The 23,712-nt window shown below is 45.6% G+C and overlaps 1 long non-coding RNA gene across 5 annotated transcripts in view; it reads left to right on the forward strand.

The window, feature by feature from the left end:
- The window catches only part of LOC106505771, a 76,007-nt gene continuing 54,577 nt past the window's right edge, over positions 2,283-23,712 (forward strand). For 4 of the 5 annotated variants that reach the window (XR_002337847.1, XR_001300501.2, XR_002337848.1 and 1 more), the window contains exons 1-3: positions 2,283-2,663; positions 4,675-4,750; positions 21,310-21,397. This is a non-coding gene — a long non-coding RNA (uncharacterized LOC106505771). The remainder of the gene's footprint in view (positions 2,664-4,674; positions 4,751-21,309; positions 21,398-23,712) is intronic. The other variant, XR_002337850.1, reaches the window with a different exon arrangement.

The raw sequence follows: 23,712 nt of genomic DNA on the forward strand, positions 1-23,712 counted from the left end.
CCTCAGAAATGCTGTGGAGTAATTTCAACCTGACAACCTCTTACACTCCTAGACATGTATATCTTCTCTCTCTTTCTTTCTTTTCTTTCTTTCTCTCTTTCTTTTCTTTCTTTCTTTCCCTCTTTCTTTCTCTCTCTCACTTGCCTGCCTGCCTGCCTGCCTGCCTGCCTTCCTTCCTTCCTTCCTTCCTTCCTTCCCTCTTTCTTTCTTTCTTTCTTTCTTTCTTTCTTTCTTTTCTCTCCTTCTTTTTTGGTCTTTTTAGGGCCCCACCCACAGCATATGGAGGTTCCCAGCCTAGGGGTCCAATTGGAGCCTACGCCATAGCCACAGCAATGCCAGATCCCAGCCATGTCTGCGACCTATACCACAGCTCAGGGCAATGCTGGATCCTTAACCCACTGAGTGAGGCCAGTGATCGAACCTTCATCCTCATGGATGCTAATCATATTTTTTTCCACTGAACCATGATGGGAACTCCTAGACATGTGTTTCATAGTCCTCAATTCCTAGCCAAGAAAGGGAAGGGGGTCTGGTGGGCCTGCAGATAGTCTGGACCAGCAATCAGATGGAGCTTGAATTGGATGTTGGCTCTGACACCAACATATAAGCTGTCTTTCGTTTGATCCCTCTTGGATCCCCTGGACATGCTGGAAATAATCTTTGAAAGTTGTAGGGTGGTTTTCCAGCTGAAGTAGCTGAGAGAATGGAAATTTGGAGAGCAAGCAGCAGACCACAGCAATCTCTTGGCCACAATGAACCACACTGCAGACTGCCCTCAATGCAATCCGAGTCATCATTTATTACTAACTCTTCCCCAGGGATGACCTGCTGACTCTGGCCTCCCACTTCACCAGACTGGTGGGAACAGATGGTCTAACATGATGAAAGCATGGGAGAGTGTCAGGGCTGGAAGTCCTTCATTCTGCAGATAGGAAGCTGAGGGAGGAGGAAAATATTATAGTTATTCATTCACATTTCTTTCTTTTTTGTCTTTTTAGGGCCACACTTGTGATATATGGAAGTTCCCAGGCTAGGGTTTGAATTGGAACTGCAGCTGCCGGCCTACACCACAGCTCACAGCAACGCCAGATCCTTAACCCACTGAGCAAGGCCAGGGATTGAACCCATGTCTTCAAGGATACTGGTCAGTTTTGTTACCACTGAGCCATGACAGGAACTCTCTCATTCACATTTCTGCTTTCACAATTGGATTGTGAAATTCTGGAGGGTCAGGACTATGTATATATTTGTCTTTTAGGGCTGCACCCATGGCATATGAAGGTTCCCAGGCTAGGGCTCAAATAGTAGTTACAGCTGCTGGTTTACACTATAGACACAGCAACACAAGCAACGCTGTGTCTGTGACCTACACCACAGCTTACGGTAACGCCTGATCCTTAACCCACTGAACGAGGCCAGGGATTGAACACGCAACCTCATGCTCCTAGTCGGATTCGTTTCTGCTGTGCCACAACGGGAACTCCATGGATTATATTTTGAAGCCTCAAAGCCTAGCAGAGGGCTTGCCACTGCAAGATGCTCAACAGATGTTTGTAAAAGGAAGGGAGGGAGGGAGAGCAGCAAGAGGACTTGCCCAGGGTCACACAGGTGGCAGGTGTAGAGCTGCTCCTCACATTCTCCTCCACCAGGCCTCCATCCAGAGGCATGCTAGCCACTCAGGGAGCCACTCTTCTCCTCTCAGCATTGCTAGCTCTAGTCCTTGCCCTCAGCGGGGCAGGCTGGCTATCTCTATTGCCTAGAATACTAGACCCCAGGGCATCTTTTGTTTCATAGGAGGGTGGGGGCGCTCCCCTTGTCCATGGAGCCAAGCCTGCCTTCATCTCAACTCGCCTGTTAGAAGGGCTAGGCCTGGGCTATCAATTTAAGCTCGTGTCTCTGGCCGGACAGGAGCCAGAGCTGGAGCCAAAGGAGAGTCAAGAGTGAGGGCCCCAGGGTGCACCCCAGGGCTCAGGCAGGATGGAGCCTAGCGAGGTATCCAGGAAAAGCGGTGGCAGAATTCTGGAAAAGTCAATGAGGCAGGACTTCGAAAACTGAGGTCCAGAAATCAGAAGGGACCTGCCCCAAGCTCGCACGCTACGGAGAGGCGTTGGATCAGAGGCAGGGCTGGTCTCTCCCAAGGGGGAAGAGGCGGGCTCGGAACACAAAGGAAGAGAGGGAGCCAGAGCAAGTCCTGGAGGAAATAGGGTGCAGCTGTGGATTGTGTTTATAAGGCGGCAGCCACGTGCAAGGCATGTCGGGAGTGGGGGGGGGGTGGGCGCTAGGAGCTGTTAAAGGAGCTGAGCGCACCGCGTTCTGTGTTGCCTCAGATTCGCTCCACTTTCTGCCGGCTCTGGGAATGGACCTTGTCTCCGTCCCTTGCACTGGCCCCACTTTGGCTCAGAGTTGGAAGTTTCCCTCTTCTAAGCAGCCTGCAGGACCCTGTCAGTGACGTCACCTTCTGCCACATCCACTGACACTCACCAGGTATCCCTTGTGCCCCAGGATTGGTGTTGGACTCAGAGCTTGGTTCCTGCTCCCAGGGGTCCTAAGAGCTTGTAAGGGAAGTGGGGCACGGTTGAGACACCCAGTTCGAGGCCCTCCAAGGCCGGCACGGCTCCGGGTCCCCCCAGTGCGTTGTTCGGAAGAAGCAGAGATCCTCATAGGTACGTTGCCTTCTTGGAGGTTGTGAGGCTGAAATTGGCTCGTTATGGGGGTTTTGAGTAAAGTCACCGCTCCAAGAGTACATGGGCTTCTTGCAGAATGGGGAATGGAAAGTTGTTAGGGCAGCCTCAGTCACGGAGTGAGGGTGTTTAGCAAACATTTCTTTAGCAGAATTCTTCAACATTGGAAAGCTTACCCAGGTATCAGTGTGGTAAAAACAGAACTGCTTTGTCCTTTCAGCTTCCCTCTCACCCCAGGGTTAACCCCCCAGGAAAGGAATGGAGCTTTCCAGCTGGATTAGTTCAACTGGCTGGCTGGATCAGCAGGGAAACGGAGACACTATGGAACAGAACATGCTCAATGGTTCTCAGTAGAGGCAGGCAAAATTGAGGTCTGTCTCCTCTCCCCAGCTCAGGGCTTCCACCAGGAGACCTCATTGCCTCCAGAATGGGGCTGGACTGGGGGAACCTTCCACTGGGCCAAGGAAGGTTCCATAAGATGGGGCGCCATGGAATATATCTGGACAAAGGCATTCTTTCTGGCATTCCAGTATGGCAGCCTAGCTCAGGCCGCAACGTCTCATTTCCATCCTTAATTGATTGAGTAGGCCAGTATATTTGAATCATCTGAGAATGATCTCTGGCAAAGCAGGGTCAGAGAAGCTTATGGGGATGGGGGTTTGGGCTAGAGAAGGACAGCTGTCATTGGTTGAATTTTGGTCGATAGATAGATGAATTGTCAGTGGATAAGTTCAGTAGAAGAATCAGGGCTTCCTTAAACCACAGGAGAAATTGTGCCCATGCATTGGCCTAATGATGTGACTTTAATTAGGAATTCGACAAGAACTAAAAAAGTCCTCAGAGAAAGGCTAAATACTGTATGATATCACTTATATGTGAAATCTAAAAAATGCAATAAACTAGTGATTGTTACAAAAAAGAAGCAGACTCACAGATATAGAGAACAAACTAGTGGGGAGGGTGGGAGGGGAAACTATAGGAATAGGGGAGTACAAGATACAAACTATTAGGTATAAAATAAGCTGCAGGAGTTCCCGTCGTGGTGCAGTGGTTGACGAATCCGACTAGGAACCATGAGGTTGTGGGTTCGGTCCCTGCCCTTGCTCAGTGGGTTAATGATCCGGCGTTGCCGTGAGCTGTGGTGTAGGTTGCAGACGCGGCTCGGATCCCACGTTGCTGTGGCTCTGGCGTAGGCCAGTGGCTACAGCTCCGATTCAACGCCTGGGAACCTCCATATGCCGCGGGAGCGGCCCAAGAAATAGCAACAACAAAAAAAAGACAAAAGACAAAAAAAAAAAAAAAAATAAGCTGCAGGATATATTGTACAACATGGGGAATACAGTCAATATTTTATAATAACTATAGATGGAGTATAACCTTTAAAAATTGTGAATCACTGTATCGTACACCTGGAACTTAACATCGTACATCAACTATACTTCAATAAAAAAAAATATATTGGGGAGTTCCCGTCATGGCTCAGTGGTTAACAAACCCCATTAGTATCCATGAGGATGCGGGTTCAGTCCCTGGCCTTGCTCAGTGGGTTAAGGATCTGGCGTTGCCGTGAGCTGCGGTGTAGGTCGAAGATGCAGATCGGATCCTGTGTTGCTGTGGCTCTGATTTGACCCTTAGCCTGGGAACCTCCATATGCCACAGGTACAGCCCTAAAAAGTAAAAAGGCAAAAAAGAAATTTAAAGAAGTAAAATAAAAGGTAAAAATAAATATAAACCCCATCTTGAGCTCACAAATAATACAAAGAACTGATTACTATCTTTGGAAGCTAGACCAGATCTCTTGTCTCTGTCTTCCTTCTAGATTTGTCTTGGCCACGCCTTCTCCACTAGGCCTCTACCAGTTTTTGAGATGAGTCTAGGTTCAGGTACCTTGTGGCTGAGAGGACTAGCTGGAACTTGGAGTGAGGTGAAACATCTACAGTGGGTGGTGCGTGCATTTATTCTTTTTTTTTTTTTTTTCTTTTATATGACCAAGCTGAGATGTGCTTGTCAGAGAACATCTGTCACTTCCTGAGGTCTCAGAGTCAGACCGCCCCTCCACTGTCACCCAGGTGAGCTGCTTTCTCAAGCCCTGTCGCCCTAGCACCTCCTGGTACATTACACATGTGAAGTACTTTATAGTTTGTAAAGAGCTTTTGAGTACGTCTCTCATTTGAGCCTCACGAAAGTGTAGTGAGGCAGGCCAGCAGGCATTGTCCTGATTTTAGAGATGGTAAAAGCCAGGGGTAGAGGGACAAGAAGGCTTGCTCAAGGTGGTGTCACTCATTTGCATTTATTTAACAGATATTCATTGTTTTATTTATACTGTTTTATGGATGTTATTACAGCAAGGAGCCAGATCTGCTGACTTGCTTCCCAGGACTCTTTCAGTTGTACTAGGCTCTTTCTCCTAAAGATCTAAATAAAAATGGATTTTCCACTGGAAACAGGTCAAATGACTTAATATAGCTGTAGACAATTTAGAGGGACCCGGTAAATCCTATGTGAGTCATGCTTCATTTGAATAACAAACCAGAGGAACTCTGAAGCCTGCAGCATAAAAGAAATAGAATTATATAGTGGAAGGGAACTTGGTTATTGGGACCAGTGGCTTTAAAACATTTTTTAAAGCCTAAAAACTATTCTTTTTTTAATTTATAAATTTGCATAAAAATTTTCTTGTATAGTTGATTTAAAAAGATGTCTTAATCTCTGCTGTACAGGAAAGCAAAGTGACTCAGTTACATATTTGCATAATCTTTTTCATTGTACAAAACCATTCTTAAAACTCAGTCTTACCAGACAGATCAGTGAGAAAGCCTATCAAAGCAGCATCTTTGTAGAACTTGAGGCCTCATTTAATATATTTGGAAAACCCTCTTATCTGGAGATGAGGAGACAGGCCGAGAGGCCCGGGGAGGGGGGGGAAGGTCCCTTGGAGAATCAGTGAACTAGGGCTTGAACCCATGCCAGTGGTCTTCCCCATGAAGGGTCTCTGTGTAGGATGAACTGATTGGCCCAGCTCGCTTTCTGGTCATGATCCCCCGTTGTTCCCCTGGTCACTAACATACCCAATTTTTCAAGTTTCCTTTGCTCAAGCTACTCCATTTTCTAAGAAATGTATTTCTATATGTGAAACTTGCTTTTTTTCCCCTCCAGACTTGGGTCAAAGGGATCTTCCCTCCTCTATCCAGTCTCCTTAAGGGTCATAGTGACAGAAACTCACTGTCTTGCTTCTGATTCCCTCTGGAACCCTTGGGGACACTCTTAGGATGTTCTGCTTTGGTCTTAGAGCCCTTTGAGACTTGATCCCACTCTTGAAATTTTATCTTTTTTGAGGACAGTACAGGTTCTTGGAACCTATTACAGTATCTTTCTTCCAGTTCTAAAATACTATGAAGCTATGATCTCAAAAGATGTTACTCTAGTCTTTTTTTTTTTTTTTTTTTTTGGTCTTTGTAATGGATTTGTACAGAATTGGTCTCAGTTCTTTTTTTTTTCTGTCTTTTTTTTGTTGTTGTTGTTGCTATTTCTTGGGCGCTCCCTCGGCATATGGAGGTTCCCAGGCTAGGGGTCGAATCGGAGCTGCAGCCACCGGTCTACGCCACAGCCACAGCAACGCGTGATCCGAGCCGCGTCTGCAACCTACACCACAGCTCACGGCAACGCCGGATCGTTAACCCACTGAGCAAGGGCAGGGACCGAACCCGCAACCTCATGGTTCCTAGTCGGATTCGTCAACCACTGCGCCACGACAGGAACTCCTGGTCTCAGTTCTTGATACTCAAGTCCTGGCTAGTTAGATTCTTTTAAAGCCGAGCACAGTTCCTTGCATCTCATCCTCTTCCTCATTCTCGAGCATTTATCAAGCAGCTCCATATGAACACTGACTGACCTTGACCAGGACCTGTGAAACCCACACAGTCACTGCCATCTGGGGCACTGGCCAAGGAGTTGGAATGGCTGGGTCCCCCATCTTGGCCCTGCCATTTCCTTAGCAGATCACCTTCCTCCCTCCGAACCCCTGGCCCTGCCATTACACCTGCCCTCTCCTCCATGAGGAGCCAAAAATAGGTACATGTAGAGACATTTAGAAACTGCAGGCTGCCTTGTTGGCCAGCTTATTGAAATCAGAGGGGAAAAAAAAATAAAGTCAGGGTCTAAGATTTTTAAAAAACCACGTAATACCAAATAACCAGTTTATCTGAATGTTCTTTTTCTGGTGGGTTGCTGTGGCATTATAGACTTAAAGACTTCCTACCCCTTGCGATTCAGCCCCGAGGCTCTTGTATTCACTGCTCTTGAAATCAGCTCACTGTAATCTACCAACTCCAGTTAAAAATATTCATTCACTCCTCAAATATTTTTTGAGCATCTACTATGCAAGGCTGTTATAGGTTGATTTTGCGCCCCCCCCAAAAAAAAGGATATGCTGAAGTCTAACCCCTAGTATCTGTGACCTTATTTGGAAGTAGAGTCTTTGCAAATATAATCAAGTGAAGATGTGGTCATACTACAGTAGGGTGAGCCCTACTCCAATATGACTGGTGTCCTTATAAGAAGAGAAACACAGACCTAGAGGGAAAGTCTGTCATGTGAAAATGGAGGCAGAGATTGGAGTTATGCTGCCACAGCCAAGGAAGGCAGGGATCCTGGAAGATAGAAGAGACAAGAAAGGAAACGCCTCTAGCGGCATTGGAGAGGGGCTTTAGCCCCACCAAGACCTTGATTTTGGATGTCCAGCCTCCAAAACTGTGAGAGAATACATTTCTGTTGTTTTAAGCCATTTACTTTGTGGTACTCTGTTATGGCAGCCTTAACATTGGCATACTGAGCATCTAGCTGAGAATAAGACATGGAACTTACAGTTGGATGAAGATGGCATGACAATAAACATGGGTGAATAAATATGAAAGTGGCAGATTCAAGGAGTAAAGGGGTTAAACAAGATCGTGTGATATTCTTGTTCTTACTTGAAGGAAGAGAAGCCCATTGTGGGGGAGGAGGTAGGCTGGAACCAGATCACAGAGGGCCTTGGGCTGATGTATGGGAAAGGGGATTGTCATGGAGCCAGTATGGCTGTGGACAGACCTAAGTGAGTTGTCTGATTGGATGATGGTGGCTTGGGAATGCATGGTGGCAATGGAGGTGAAGTGGAAAGATTCAAGGTATCTCGTCATGGTAGAACCAAAAGATCTTGCTGATGGATTGGCTTTGGGGGTGTGGAAGGAGGAATCAAGGATGAGTCTAGATGTTTGGTGTAAGCCAAAACCATTGATTTTTTTGGGTAGATAGTGAGGTCTTTTATTGAAGTGGGGAAGATTGGGGGACACATTTTAGGGGTGAGAGGGTTGGAGTCAAGAGTTCTGTTAGGTTTGAGATGTCTGTTAAATATCTTTGTGGAGATGCAAGCCAGGCATTGGCTATGTGAGCTCAGTGGCAAGAGGGTCCCCAAGTCCAGGGGTCCTTCTCCCTGTCTGGTGACAAGAGATATTTCCAAATCCTAAGGCCTCCAGTAAGATTGAAGAGAGTTCCTTTATTTTTTCCTATTGGAAACATTCTGTTTGTCCAGAGTCAGAGCTGAGTATGTGCATCCTGGGTGGCCCTGAATAACCACTAATGCTAACAAACTTGCCAAGTAGCATGGAAGTTTTCAAACTCCTTCACAAAGTATTTTGTGCTTCAGAAGCTTCCTGCAGCATCTTCAGAGCTGTGTGTAGCTTCATCTGCAGAGTCAAGTCTCTTGGGGCTGCCAGGATACACTGAGTGGAAGGGTGGGTCAAAGGTGTAGGTGACCCTGCCAGTATTCCTAGGACTCCAGGCTCCAAGCTTGGCTAATTAAGACAGCAGAAGAAACCTTCTATTTTGCATAGACCCACTTACTGCACAAAGAGCTTGGGGAAAAAAAAAAAAAAAAAAAAAGAAAAAGAGCCAGAAATGCCTGTACTCTGGGCAGACAGAGTCTCACCCAAGGCTGCTGACTCAGAAATAGCAGCTGCTTGCCCTGGGAGCCGGCAGACGTTGGCACAATGAAAGATCAATTAAAACATGCCATTCTGGTTTGCTCTGCCCACACCAGTCCCTCCAGGGCACTTCCTCTCACTTTCAGCTTCCTCCAAAGACTTCTTTGCTGCCTAATTAACTTGGAGCCCAGTGGCCTGCGAAGGAGGTGGCTGCAAGGAGGGAGGAGCGTGCACCAGCACCATTCCTAGGACAGTGCATGTCACTGAACTCCCTGGGCCTCCAGTTCCCCAGCTACGAAGCAGAGAATGGTTGTTCGTCTTCCCATCCTGTGCTTCCAGGGTCATCCTGAGAGTGAAGAGAGAATGCCTGTGGCTATCCTCTGTAATCCGTAAGCCCTTTTCCAGGTTTAGTGGTTTCTGTCACATATAGCATATACAGTATGACAAAACATTTATTTTCTTTTGGCTGCGCCTGTGGCCTATAGAAGTTCCTGGACCAGGAATCGAACCTGTGCCACAGCAGCGACCCAGGCTGCTACAGGGACAACATCAGATCCTTAACCCACTATGCTACCAAGAACTCCAAAGCATGTATTTTTAACCCATCTGAAAAGTAACCCTAAAAAATAAAATGGAATCATTCTTTTCTAGTTTCAAAATAGTTTGGTGGGGGGAGAAATCAATAATCCAGAAATTCCTAAAGTCACTCGTGATTGACACCACCTCTCCCTGACCCCAGAGGTCCAGAGGGGACCTGTAACTTGGTGCCAGAGAATGGCTGCAACACAGCATTGCAGGAGCCTCTCAGGGAGGGTTGCCAACTTGAGCAAATAAAAATTCAGGACATCCAGTTAAACTGGAAGTTCAGATAAACAACACATAGTTTTTAATTTAAGTATGTTTCAAATATTGCATGGGATATACTTATATTAAAAATGATTCATTGTTTATGTAAAATTCCAATTTAGCTAGGCCTCTTTTATTTTATCTGGCAGCTCTATGGGATGTCTGGGCCACATCAAGGAGAGGATTCAGCAGGTCTAGAAAGCCATGTGGATGGTCACTGGGCCTCACCCTCTCTCTAGCAGAGAGCCATGCCTTTGGAAAAGGGTCTCCTTACCCTTCAAGCAACTTGGATTAAGGAAATGGTCTGTCTTTGCTAACTCAGTGCACATGATGGAGGACTCTTGGTGTCTCCTTCCTTCCCTTCTGCCTCCTTCACTGTTTCCTGACCAATTACTCACTGAGGAGAAATAGCCAGAGTCCCACTAATTGAATGCTTACAGTCGGAGTTGAAAAGTTAAGATGGGGAAAGAACTGAGACTTGAGAGATCATGTCCAACTGGGGAATCCAGGAAGGCTTCCTGGAAGAGCTAGCATTTTGTTGTGAGTCCTGAAGAACACATAGGATATGGATAGGGGTGGGGTAGGGTGGGAGTGGGAAGAGGTCACTCACAAGCAGAGGAAAGAAGATGAGGCAAGGAACAGAGGTGGAGGAGCCCAGAGCGTCAGAGTAAGGTGGTGATTGGTATGATTTCAGACCATCCTGAGGTTGGTCTCAGGGTTCACACCAGGGGCTTGAGGGAAAACAAAGTTTGCATTGTCCTGGGAGGTTCAGAGGAATGTTCTGACCCACTTGTTTACCTGTTTTTCTCTTTCCTCTCACTGGAGCACATCTTTCTCTGCTGGAGGCTCATTTATAATTCAGGCAACCTCCTTCAGAGGGAGCAGGTGTTTCTCTGGGATGAAACACCTTGGGAAGCAGAATGTGCGAATGGAAAGAAAAAAGCATGTCACAGCAGAGCCAGGCAGAGAGAAGCTTGGGTCGCGGCAAGGGCAGAAGGAGGAGGAGGGTGGTTGATGTGCGGTGACAAGGCAGCAAAAGAGAGCATCAGTGCCTTCCCACCCCGCTTCTGAAAATCTGGGTCGACTTTACCCTCCATCAGCCCCACTGTCCACAAGGCTATCACCAAAATGTCTTTAAATTTTTTTTTTAATTGAAGTAGAGTTGATTTACAATATTGTGTGAATTTCTGCTCCACACAGAATAGAATTTCAGCAAAGTGATTCAGTTACACCTTATATACTTTTTCGTATTCTTTTCCATTATGGTTTATCACAAGGTATTGAATGTAGTTCCCTGTGCAATACGGCAGGACCTTGTTTATCCGTCCTATAGGTACTAGCTTGCATCTGCTAATCCTGAACCCCCACTCCTTCCCTCCCCACCCCTCTCCCTCTTGGCAGCCACAAGTCTGTTCTCTATATCTGTGAGTCTGTTTTTGTTTCATAGATATGTCGATTTGTGTCTTATTTTAGATTCCACATATAAGTCATATCAAATGGTATTTGTCTTCCTCTTTCTGACTTCCTTCACTTAATAGGGTAATCTCTAGACCCATCCGTGTTACTGCAGATGGCATTATTTCATAGAATGCCTTTCTTTGAGTCTCAACACCTTTTGCTCCAAGACATCCCTTTAAAAATGCTCACCTCCTTATGAAGGCCTGTCTACTTGGGGTTCCTCAGACAGCAGAGCTGGAGGTAAATGCTTAAGTCTCTGCTTTATTAGGGGTGCAGCCCCAAGGAACAGAAGTAACGGCAAACAGGAGTGAGGCTGAGGGAGAGCCAGGAGAAGGACGTGTTTTCAGCTGGCCACAGCTTGGATAAGCTGCAACTGCTGGTTTCACGAGACTGTCTTCTGAGAGGCCATATGACAACTGTATATAAATTGCTTCTCGGTCAGGAGAGGGTGAGAGAAGAGTGTATCTGCTTGTTCTCATATCCTGTGGAGACATCTGGCCCATGGGCCTGAGTTCCTCTGCACCTCCCTGTTGCACACGCACGAGCACCAGGCAGGTCACACAGTACTTCATGTGTCAGGGTCAACAGGGAAGCCCCCTGTCCATGACAGTGGTGAGTGGTGTGGCCTTGAGGAGATGTGCTGTGGGGTTTGGCCCAGGTGACAGCTGTGGAGGCCCCCACAGACTGGGACTGAAGCAAGCAGCTTTTGGAGAGGGCAAAGAGATTCTGGAGATGTCTACGCGGTCCCTGGTTCAGGGACAGTCCTTCATCTTATTATTAGCAGCTGTCACTGTGTTACCTCCCAGCTCTTTAGCAGGTGCCTGCCTGCTAGTGACCCTGAGAGCAATCGTGAGGCATGGGTTGGACGTGGCTATGGGTGGAGGTCCTGGGGGAACAGGATGGGCACCAGGCAAGCTGACTTCCCCACCTCATTGTAAAGAGGGGAGAAGAGGGGGCACTGTAAATCGTGGTGGGCCATCCCTTCAGGTCTGGAAATTTGTTTCTTGTTCTTCAGTGTGTGGTTGTGATGCGCATCACCCTGAAAGCTCACCTATGGCTGGAAGGCAGGTCCCTAGAGGGCCTCAGCAAGCAAATGCAACCCCAAACAAAGACATTAAAGGGACTCCTGAGGACCCAGCATTATTAATGGCCTATTCAAGTCAGAGGAAATCAATAGCCGTTTAGAAAGGGCATTGGGGGAAGAAACGAGTTTCCATTAAGAAAAAGGAAAAACAGATACCTTGCTCTCCATGAGGAGGAGAGGATGAGACAGGATTTCCCCCAGACTGACAGTGTTTCTATAAACTTTTGACTGACACCTGCCAAGAAGGAGGGTCTGTGTGTGTGAATAGGAATGAGCCACTAGACTAATGTCTTAATCTGGTTTTCCCTTACCCTTCCAGAGACTCCAAATTCCAAAAGAGAAAATTACATAGTTTTTAAAAACACGTTAGCGCCTCCTTTCCCAAAGCACTCAGGAACATGAAAAAGGCTTTTAGCGCTCTAGAGGGCATATTTGAAATGCTGTGTATTTCTAGCTTGGCAGTGAAAGTGAAAACAAGCCCAGATTCCATGTGAATGGTACAGTGTTTATCTAATACTTTTCTCCAGGAGCTCCAGGCTCTGCTGGATGTAAACACGCTCTTCTTTCCTCTAAGGGAATAGGTGGTCAGCATTATCAGCCCAATTTGGCAGCTAGCGAAGCAAAGCATGTGATGGAGGAATGATTTGTCTAAAAGAACAGTGATGACTGTTAGGCATCGCTGTTCTCCACTTTCTGCCTCAAGTTGCTGTTTCAGACTAGAAATTACAGTAGAGACCTTGGATTAAGCACCTCATTGTAAAGAGGGGAGAAGAGGGGGCACTGTAAATCGTGGTGGGCCATCCCTTCAGGTCTGGAAATTTGTTTCTGTTCTTGTTCTCAAGGGGAGGACCAGTGGCTGACAGGCCAGCGCCCCTGCTCATCCAGCGAGAGCTCTCCTGGGCCTCCCAGGACCTTTATCCGGGATTAGGGTGCTGGCGTTCGCCCCAGTGACCTAGTGTGGCTTGTGTCATGACCTGACAATCCTGGAGTTCTGTTCCCTTTTGTTAAAGGCCTTCCGTGTGCTGTTCTGAGCAAGGCGCCGAGTGGGCACGTGAGGCTGCCCTTGGCAGAGGCAGCAGCACCATGTGGTGCTGACTCCAGTGACCGTGGCCCCTGAGGTATGGTAGGCTTGCCGGGAAGCTGCAGGTCCCATGGATTCTGTTACCAGCAGCCAGGGCATGGGGGAGGGCAGCACAGTCCTAGGGACAGCTGTCCCAGCTCTGGTTCGACCCCCAGTGCCATCACTTGCAGTTGGTGGTCTTGGGGAAGTGAGTCATTTATTTGACTCTGCCGAACTTGGGCCTCCTCATGTATTAAATAAAGGTAATGATCTCTATCTCAGAGTAAGAGCTAAATTGTATAAATTGTATAACAGATGTAAATTCCTGGCGCATAGGAGGCACTGGGTAACTCAGGCCATTGTCGTGACTGGCTTAATCCCAGTGTCTCTCAGTGATGCTCTCTCATTAGGCTAGAAGCTGTGCTTCCCTGGTTCCCTTGGTCATTCCTGTCTAGGCTTGTGTCTGTCAGGGAGGTCCACAGGTGGAAAATTACAGGCATTCTGGAGCCTGCCTCAAAGCACACCCACTGTTCCCACAGGAAAACCAGGAAGCTTCCAGATTGGAGGGCCTTGGTCCCCCATATGTAGGGTGGGGTAGAATGATGTTTGAACACACTTGTTATTCTTTGCAGATTTCTTTGGAAAGCTGAAAGGGCAGAGCCTATTGTCAATGAGATAGTGTTTTCCATCTCTGTCTTCCCCCATCAGATGTTGTTTGTCATTGGCCTTAGGGGGAGGAGAAGGGAATCAGATCTCCAGGGACTCAAGATCTGCTCCCAGATTTCCTAACTGGCTAGGAGGAATTCTTTTTAAAAAAAACTGTTGGGGGGAGTTCCCATTGTGGCTCAGTGGTAATGAACCCAACTAGTAACCATGAGGATGCGGGTTCCCTCCCTGGCCTCACACAGAGGGTTAAGGATCTGGCGTTGCCGTGAGCTGTGGTGTAGGTTGCAGATGTGGCTTGGATCCTGTGTGGCTGTGGCTGTGGTGTGGGTCTGCAGCTGCAGCTCCAATTTGACCCCTAGCGTGGGAACTTCCATATGTTGCTGGTGTGACCCTGAAAAAAGCGAAAAAGCAAAACAAAACAAACAAAAACCATTGGAGAAAGGAGACCCACACGGTTCCTGGAAAATTTGCATGGCTACCTCCCTCCTTGTCCTCTTCCTTTTCCACTGCTCTAGCAGCTGCTGTTCAGATGCTGGCATAGCTGACCTTGACACTGACAGACAAGTGCCGCCTCTCCCAGAGCCCATTTCCATGGGGCCACTTTAACTGAAAGGTACTGCCTTGTGCCATTTGTGCTCTTGCACAGGCCACCTGCAGCCGCATGAGTGGACAAAATACATGCTACATTTGCATGCAGTTTGCACAGGAGAGTGTCTTTCTCTTCCACTGGTGTTGTGAGATTGTCTGTGGGCTTTTGGTTTTTCCAAAGGTTACGTGAGATACCAAGTGCCTTCTCATAGGCTGAATCATGACCCACCCCAACGCCCCAGCCAGTTAGTATGTTGAAGTCCTAACCCCTAGTACTTCAGAATGTAATAGTATTTGGAGATAAGTCATTTAAAGAGGCAATTAAGATAAAATGAGGTCATATGGATGGGCCCTCATCCAGTATGACTGGTGTCCTTATAAGAAGAGGAAATTCTGGACACAGATAGGTAAGAGGACAGACTCTGTGAAGGTTCAGGGAGAAATTGGCCACCTACAAGTCAGCAAGAGAGGCTTCAGGACACACCAACCCTGCTGACACCTTGATTTTGGAATTCTAGCCTCCAGAACTGTGAGGAAAATAAGTTTGTATTGTTGAAGCCACCTAACCTATGGTCCACTGTTACCGCAGCCCTTCCAAACTCTACTTCCCATTTATGTACTGTCAAGTTTTGTGGTCTGTTGTTGCTTTTAAGTGGGGGTCTTACTCTTTCTTGAGTTTGAGGATTAGATTCAAAGGGATCTTGTTTTATTAATGACTAAGATTTATTAGAAACCCCTTCCTGAGGCTCTTGGCAGATTTAGAAATGGACAGAACCAAGCCCATGCTCGCCAATGTTGGAGTGTTTGCACCTCAGATCCTAAATAGTGGAGATAATCACAGGAGCTGGATCTGTTTGTACTGACACGAAAGGCTGTGAGTTTATGAGATTTGCCCTGTTAAGCAGTCCCTGGAAGAACGAGCAATCATGATAGCAAGTTCTTCATCTTAAAATTTGATTTATAAGCATTATTAGAAAACTTGTTATTTGTTTAAGAGGTTCTTTTTTATTTAATAAGTAATATGTTTCTGTCAGTTATAATTCCCGTTAACCTAATACAGTATGTCCTGGGCTTCAGTTTTTCCTTCAGTTGTTGATAATATGATAAACCTTTATTATATTTGTACTTCTTTCCAGGGCCAGAAGATTCTAGAATTTTTTTTTTAATTAATAGCTTTCTTTTGAATAGCACTTTGAAAGAAGTCTTATAACAACCCTGTGAAGCAATACATGTGTCATTCATTACTAATAACTAGCGTTTGTGTAGTGTTTTATCTTGTACAAAGCACATTCATATATACCATCTTGTTTAATGTCCAGAGAAGCTAAATGGATTGGTTGAAGATACACAGCAGTCTTTAAAGCCGAGCAGGGAGTAGAAGTCAAGCCAGAGCTTTAAATTCTGTGCCACTATCTTTTTTCTTTGCAAAGAAGCTTAGAGCTTGGCCTCTGATAGTCTAAAAGTCCTGGAGCTCATTTCCACCCATCTATCTGGGCCCAGTTCAGGAGCCACCTCTTTAGTGTGGACTCCGCAGATACTTACAACACAGAATGAATTGATCTTCATTTGCAGCTCTAAAGGGCTTTCTCGGGCCCTTCCTCACAACGCTCACCTGCTCCTGCTTATATTTTGGGTTTTTTTTTTTTTTTTTTTTGACCCATCTTATCATCCCAGTAGACTGAATTCTATGAGGCTGAGAGGAGAACTTTCTCAGCCCAACCACCCCAGTGCTCAGCCAATAGTGCTCAGTGCGTTTCACGGTGTGAAGATGAATTGCATTCATGTGCCATAGCTGCCACATTCAGAGGTGCTCCTTGGCCAAATAGGAGTTCATTGCTTCTTGGCATGTATGGGAACATCCGTGAGAACTGGGTACATTTTTCCTGATGGAAGGGGGCCTAATTCATACTTCGCCAAACCTAAACTAATGCCATCTTTCTGCTACTCTGCAACTGCCTCCTCGTCTTCTTCTTTTTGGTTGTACATGCAGCATGCAGAAATTCCTGGGCTAGGAATCTAACCCATGCCACATACGACACCAGATCTTTAACCAGCGGAACCATCAGGGAACTCCTCCAACTGCTTCTTTACTTTGGTTTCTTCATTCTTTTGTTTTTTCCCCTGGGTAGGTTTCAGTGGTTCTAACCACCCACCCTAGCTCCTGTGCCCTCCTACCCTCAGCCCTGGTCCACCAACCTGGGGTGAACTCCAAACCAAAGTGGCCTTCAAAATGCAGACCTGTTGACCTTCCGATTCCAACCTGGGGCCATTGAGGAGCCAGGCTTCAAAGCCTTGGAGGGTCTGGGCTCTGTGACTGAAGCTTACCATTCTATTAATATCTCAGAAGTGTTAGTACTGATAGCATACTCTTTAGAATAATTTTCAGTTCATAATTTTTCAGGACAGTGGAAGATAACTCAGGATTAACCATTTCAGCTGCTAAATATTGTTTATCTATATAAATATTTTCTATCACTGGTTTGTCTGTAGTCTTTGGGTTCTCTAAAGGTGTTAGATAAACAGTGATAATGGAACACACTCTAAAATCTGTAGCACTGCTACTCCCAGGGCCCAATCCTCAACCCAGATCTGACCCTCGAAATCCCTCTTTCTTCTCACCCACACACCAGACTCCCAGTAGCTGCTTTGTTTGGGGGAAGATTTTCTTAAAACTGCAGGTTGAGCTGCCAGTTCCTGACACACAGGCAGACAGCAGGCTGTGCACAATCCTTCCTGGGCAATTCACTTAGAGCAAAGAGGGATCTTTTTCGAGGCTTGAGCATATCAATATGCGGCTGCTTTGCTAACATGCTTTCTGTCTCTCACAGTCAGAGAAATCTGCTTGCCTTGAGCTAGCCTCCAGTTTCTTGTTAAGAGCTAATTTGAGAGCTAATTTGGGTTCCATTAGTATATGGTTCTGTTGCAAATCTGACATTAACACTGGCGGCTTGATGAGTAACAAAGGGAGGAAAAGCCTTTTACCCTAACGGCAGCGATGTGGGCACATATGGTGTCATTTTTCAAGGAACAGATTTTTGTCTTTCTTGCCATTTCAGAGCTGTTTCCCTCTGAAATTACCAGCTCTAATTTAATGCAGAACATGTCTGGATGTCACTGCAGAGAACTAGTTAAACTGAGAGAGCTGGCAGGTCCCACAAATTTGCAAAAAACAGTGTTCATTTGCGCAGCATAATGCCTCCCAAGTCCGTGGTCGTTGACTGCGAATCAGCCACCAGCAAGTGTGGGCTCTGCCCTTAGAAGGAGAGCCATTAAATGATTCTGCGTCTGAGGTTGGAATTCTGCTTCCACAAACCCTTGTGAGGGAAATTTAGGGTGTTTCCCGTTTCACCCCATGGCCCCGCTGTCCACGCGCTGGGTCCCATGTGGCATTAACTGAAAAAATCCATGAGTCCAACTGTGTTAACGGTAGGAAGACATGAGGCCTGCTAGCTAATCTGAACTCTGCCCATAGCGGCTGGATGACCCTCCTCCCTGAGGCTCAGTGCCTCACATGTAAAATGAAGGATTCTGGGAGTTCCCATTGTGGCTCGGCAGTTCACAAACCTGACTAGTATCCATGAGGATGTGGGTTTGATCCCTGGCCTCGCTCAGTGGGTTAAGGATCCGGTGTTGCCATGAGCTCTGGTGTACGTTGCAGACATGGATCTGGCATGGCTGTGGCTCTGGCATAAGCCAGCAGCTGTAGCTCCGATTTGACCCCTAGCCTGGGAACCTCCTTATGCCATGGGTGCAGCCCTAATAAGTAAATAAATAAATAAGTAAATGAGGGATTCTGAGATTCTCTGATATCTAAGCTTAGTAGCCTGTAATAGTAACTTGCATTTATCTAACTTTTTACATTTTTCTGAGAACTTTCATGTTTGTCACATCCTGTGATCAGCACAACATCCTGTGAGGCAAACATTCCTGTCTTGCACTTGGGAAATTCTGACTCAGAGAGGTGAGGAAACTTCCCCAAGGTCACACAGCTGGTAAGCAAGAGAGCTGGGATCCCAACCCAGTTGGCCTCACTCCCAGTTCAAGGCTCTTAGGAGTCAACAGACTGAATCAGAAAATAAGCTTTAAATGCCACATCTAGTCACCAAGGGCCATCTTAGAGAGCACAGAGCCAGGCTAGCAGGCCTACATTGTTCAAACTTTTCCAAGGTGGAAAGACAGCACAACAACTTGAGGAATTATACTCTTGCTCTGCGACATGTAGTATTATGAATGAGCACCCCCAGAAGGAGCTGAAACATAGTAGGAAAAGTACTAGAATTAGTTCCAGTCTTGGCTCTGCCTCAAGTTTCTGTGTGACTTAAAGAAGCACCTTGACCTCTCTGAACCTCAGTTCCTAAATGGGGCAGATAGATAAGATGCTCTCCAAAGTAACTTCCCTTTGGAGAGGTCTATGGTTCTACAGCAGCAGTTTCAATGCTGAAACCAAAGCACACAGCAACAGGTATAACATCTTTGGCCAGGGAAATTATGCCTATCCTTCATGCCTAAACATTCAAACTCTATAAAAACAAAATGCTCTAGGAAGTAAAAAAAAAAAAAGCTGATATAAGGAGTGAACAAAGCAGGTTACTTTTGTTAGTGACTAGACAAATGCAAAGACCAAGGTCACAAACTCCTACAGGAGCCAGCCAAGTTAATAACAAGAGAAGGGCAACAACAGTATAGGGCAATAGGGAGTGGCAGGGAGTGCGATAAACTGGCAAGCACTGCCTGGCTAAAGGGGACAGTGACCACTCAATTCCAACCAAGTTTTGCCAGGCAGGAATGTAGATGCCGTGGAAACACTTCCAGCTTTTCAAGAGAATTGGAGATCTGAATATTCATGTGCAATATCCTAATTTTTAAACACTGGAAACAAATCCAAAGACTTAAAACCCTTTCATGCCAAACAAAATGTGTCTGCTAGCCATATGCTGCCCGAGAGCCCCAGTCTGCTAATCCTGTGCGAACATCTGAGTTAGTCTGTGTCTCTCTTTGCCTTAAATCATTCCAGAGAGCCTGTTTCCTGACCTTATTTGGGAGCACGCTGCAGTAGTGACCTGCCTGTACCATTTCAAGTCAACAGTACTTTTCATCACACAAATCCCATTTTCCCGTCCACAGCCTTTGAGGCTGGACCCCTGACAGAGGCCAGCATACACTCCTGGTTCCCACTCTGTCTGCCTGAAAATAACCTTCTCCAGAGAGACAAATAACAGTGGGAGGGGAAGAGAGTGACTTGGCTGTGCTGGTAGGGTAAAACAGACAAGGTTATTTTTTTCCCTGCCATCATTTCTACTTTATTGGATCACATAACCATTTTTATTGTTCATTTAGGTACAAATTAATTGCTGTACAAATGAAAGAAAACACAGATGAATGCTCCCACCATTACTTGAAACTTAAATGGCAATTACTCGGCTTCGTAATCCAATATAGTGAATATTAGTGCAGCCGTGGTACATCCTGTGGCCCAGCGCACTGCTAATGAGGGAAGTGGATGTCCCTAGAGGTTCCGTGACAGCCTGAGCAAACCTGGGAGGCAGGTGTTGCTGACCAGACCCTCCACGTCTGCCTGGCTCCTCTTTCCAAGTATGATTGAGTAAAAGTATTAGAGGATTTGACAGTGTTTTCAAGTCTCTTTTTTTTTTTCTTCTGAAGGATCACTTATCACACCTGTGGTTCTGTATGTCTATTCCTCTTCAGAGCCACGGGTGAAATCCTAGTCCTGGAAAGCATGTTGAAGAGTCTCCTGTCCAGGCAACATCTACAGGTCCCCACTTGGGGATAAGGGCCTTCCTATGTAGTCCATAATCCCAGGGCTGGCCCCGTTAGGGTCCTGATCAACCTGGGCTGACACTGTCCAGTTATTTGGCTGATTCTTCCCCATATGGACCACAGATATCTTGAAAACAGGAATAGCATCCTACCTGCCTTCATGCTCTGTTTGGGGCATGGCACCTGGGACTGGTATGGGCAGTGATGCTTAGAAATGGGAAAAAAAAAAAAAAAAAAAAAAGCTTGCCGAGCCCCTCATTTTATCTGTCCACAGCTCCTTCTCAGTGTAGCCTTTCTACACAGGTACCACACACGTAATTTCCTCTTTTGTGTCATAGACTTTTGTATTTTCCTGCCTAATTTTGTCATCTTTCTTATAACAGTGAAAGTGAAAACATCCATTTAGAAATAGCTCCTTGGTTTCCATTTGCCAGATCAATCCCATCTCCTGCTACCAAATAAAATGTAGTTACTTTTTTGATGAAATGAAAAGATATTATATAAATAATGGAATTGTACCATATGAAACTTTTTTAAGACAGGAAGAAATTCCCATAGTGGACAGCAGTCACTACCAGACTCTAGATTAAATTTAACAAGTATTTTTTTCTTGCCCTTGAGATAGTTGCACTGGAACCTGTTTTGAAGTGTGTATGATGAGATTTTAGATTCTCATCACAGAGAACTGATGGAAAAAGAGTTTTATTACTAGTCTTCTCTAAACATTATAGCCATTCGAGAGCCTTTTTAGAATTTGGAGAATTTCTGAATCACTTGCAGGAAATTTTCTTAGTCTACATACTTTACATTCCAATAGAAGGGCCCTTTACTTTTTGTCAAAAGTGGTTTAAAGCATCAATTGTCAGCCAGTTATAATGACTTTTTTGTAGTTGTCCTTAATTTCCTTATAGAGTTTAGCAGCACAGATTTGTGTCCTATGGACTTCTTTGGTTTTCAAGTCTGTATTCTATACAGAACCTAGCATAGTACCTTACGCTTGATCAGAGTTTGTTGAATGACTAAATGAATGAACAGATGATTAGATGGATTTCTCTTGAACAAAGGCAACAAAACCTTAATTTATTCTAGAGAGTTCTTCTTTTGATGATGCCAATAGAACTCATAGATTCAGACTAATAGAATGTCAAAGATGAAATACTCAGGTTCAGTGTTTTTTTCACTTTTCAGATTTAGAAAGTGAGATTTAGAGAACCCCAAGATCACTTGGAACCCTCAAGGGAAATTTCAGGATTTTTTTCCAAATAGGAAGCCTAAGGTAAGCATTGGTTTCCATGGCAACTGAACAGGGGCTATTTCATTGCTTTCTGTTCCCTTTATCTTTGTGCAATTCTCATAAACTAGCCGGGATTCATAAGTATATGAAAGATGAGGTCATCAAAGCTCTTAAATACTTGGATCTCTTACTTGAAAGAAGTGATAGCCCCATTGACCTTCCTCACTGGCACTTGGAAGAGCCAATGAACCAATGAGATAGTGGATGTGAAAACAAACATTTTGGAAATTGTAAAGTATGCAAACACAAGGGGTTAAGACTGTTCCCAATGTGTCCCTGGGGACAGAGGAAGCAAGCAAACCCTTTGGGGTGTGGCAGGTGGAGGACAACCCTAGGGAACTGTGGCTCCTAGCTCAAGAACTAAGAAATCTCTGAAGTCTTAGCAGTGGTTCCCAACTTTTTCCAATATAAGCACTCCCTTTTATCATCAAAATCTTGCCCAAACCCACTCCCACATGATATTTGTACTTTCAGTATTTAAGAAAATACATGCAGAAAGCTATTATGTGTTATGACCACTGTTTAAATTGTATAATATTTTATTGATTGCTACATTATATTAATATTTTTGACCAGTACTGGTACTAGACTAGGGCAAACTATGTTAGTTATTCAATTTCCAGGCACTCACAGATTAGCTGACTTCTCAAAAGAATTCCCTCAGCTCTCAGATCAGGGAAATCCTTCATTAAACCATTAAATGGAAACAAAATGAATGGATCAGAGCCAAATAATACCATCATCTTAAGTGGACTCTGGCCCCAGGTTGAAGTCAGGCTCAGGCTCAACCGATGACATTAACAAATCCAAAGAAGCTAGGTGCTGGTTACAAGAAGACCTGGTTGCCAGTAGAAGCCAGAGGAGGTAGCTCTACCCTGTTGAGCCCTGGCAGCACCCTCCCAGTCCTGCCCAGGGAAGACATGCACTGACCTAGGGACCCAGGCTCAGGTCCCGGTGGAACAACTCCTGTGTTCCACTCTAGGCTCAACTGAGTGCCCATGTCACCAGCTGAGAGCAGCCAGACGTCCTGATTGTTGCATTACATTGCAGATGAATGTCCCGCCCTTAAAATGTCAAAAAAAAAAAAAAAAAAAAAAAAAACCCATCCTAAGAGCATGCTGAAGGTGAGAGCAGCCCCAAGCAATGGCTGACAGGGCTGAACCTGGTCCTGAGGCCTGTGAGTAGTAGCCTTGGGGCAGCTACCCTATCGACCCGCACTAGGAGTATCTTCTTTTTTCATCACTGTGAGCCACGAGGTCTCAACCTCAGCATCATTGACATTTTGGGTCCAGTACTGCTTTGCTGTGGAGAGCTGTTTTGTGCATTGCAGATGGTGAGCAGCATCCATGGCCTCTCTCTACTATATAGCAGTAGCCCCTGTCCCCACCAAAAAATATCTGCAGACATTGCCAAATATTCTTGGGCCCTGTTCTTCCCCACACCACACTAGCCACCCCCTCCAGTTGAGAACCACCAGCAAGAACCAATCCAGTCAAAAGACTACAGGATGCAACCACCACAGGGGGTTCTTCTCAAAGACTGGCTCATTCCTGAATCACAATACATTCAATTTATAGACAATGTCGCCTTTATCCACAGGATGTTAGAATTCTTGAAAAATCCATTTCAAGGCGCTTGTGTTAATTTAGAAATATGGTCAAGCTCCACTTCACCATAATGCAGAGGAAATAGGGATTCTGGCAGCTGACTGAACTGAAGCTTCCTTTTGATGCCCTAGTGATTCAAGGGTCATCCCTTTGAATATCAATTGCTCTTTTTTAAAAATATAGTAGGGATGGATTGTGCTGGCCGGGGGAGTCCCTGGAAGCTGTTGATATTTTGCTGTTTTTAAAAATAAATCTTTGAGTTGTTTTTGGTTTCTTATTATTTACCTCTTCCTCCTAAAAATAGTACCAAAAAAAAAAAAAAAAAGATATTCCAGTTACCTGAGAAATTCAATTAGTTTTGTGCTGATACATTGAGGCTTTTTGCTAAAATGTTTCCAGCTTTTTCTAAATAATCTTCCATTGGAAATTCCTTCCTTTGAGGAGAACTTTCCCACCACAGTCAAACCCCTCGGCAGTGCAGTGTTAATCACTCCTTCTACTTACAGGGAAATTTCCACCTGGTTCCGTTCAGGAGTGAGGTATTCCCTCTTGGCCTCATCCCTTCTCCTGGCCCCCAAAGCACCTTTTGTTGTGCCAGGCCTAACAAGCACCAAGAGCGGGTGCCCGATGGGGGTCCACACCGAGCCCCAGACTGACTGCTCTCCACCTGCTCCCTTCTTCCCCTTTCCT

Source organism: Sus scrofa, chromosome 13 (assembly GCF_000003025.6).
Source record: "Sus scrofa isolate TJ Tabasco breed Duroc chromosome 13, Sscrofa11.1, whole genome shotgun sequence".
Lineage (NCBI taxonomy): Eukaryota > Metazoa > Chordata > Mammalia > Artiodactyla > Suidae > Sus > Sus scrofa.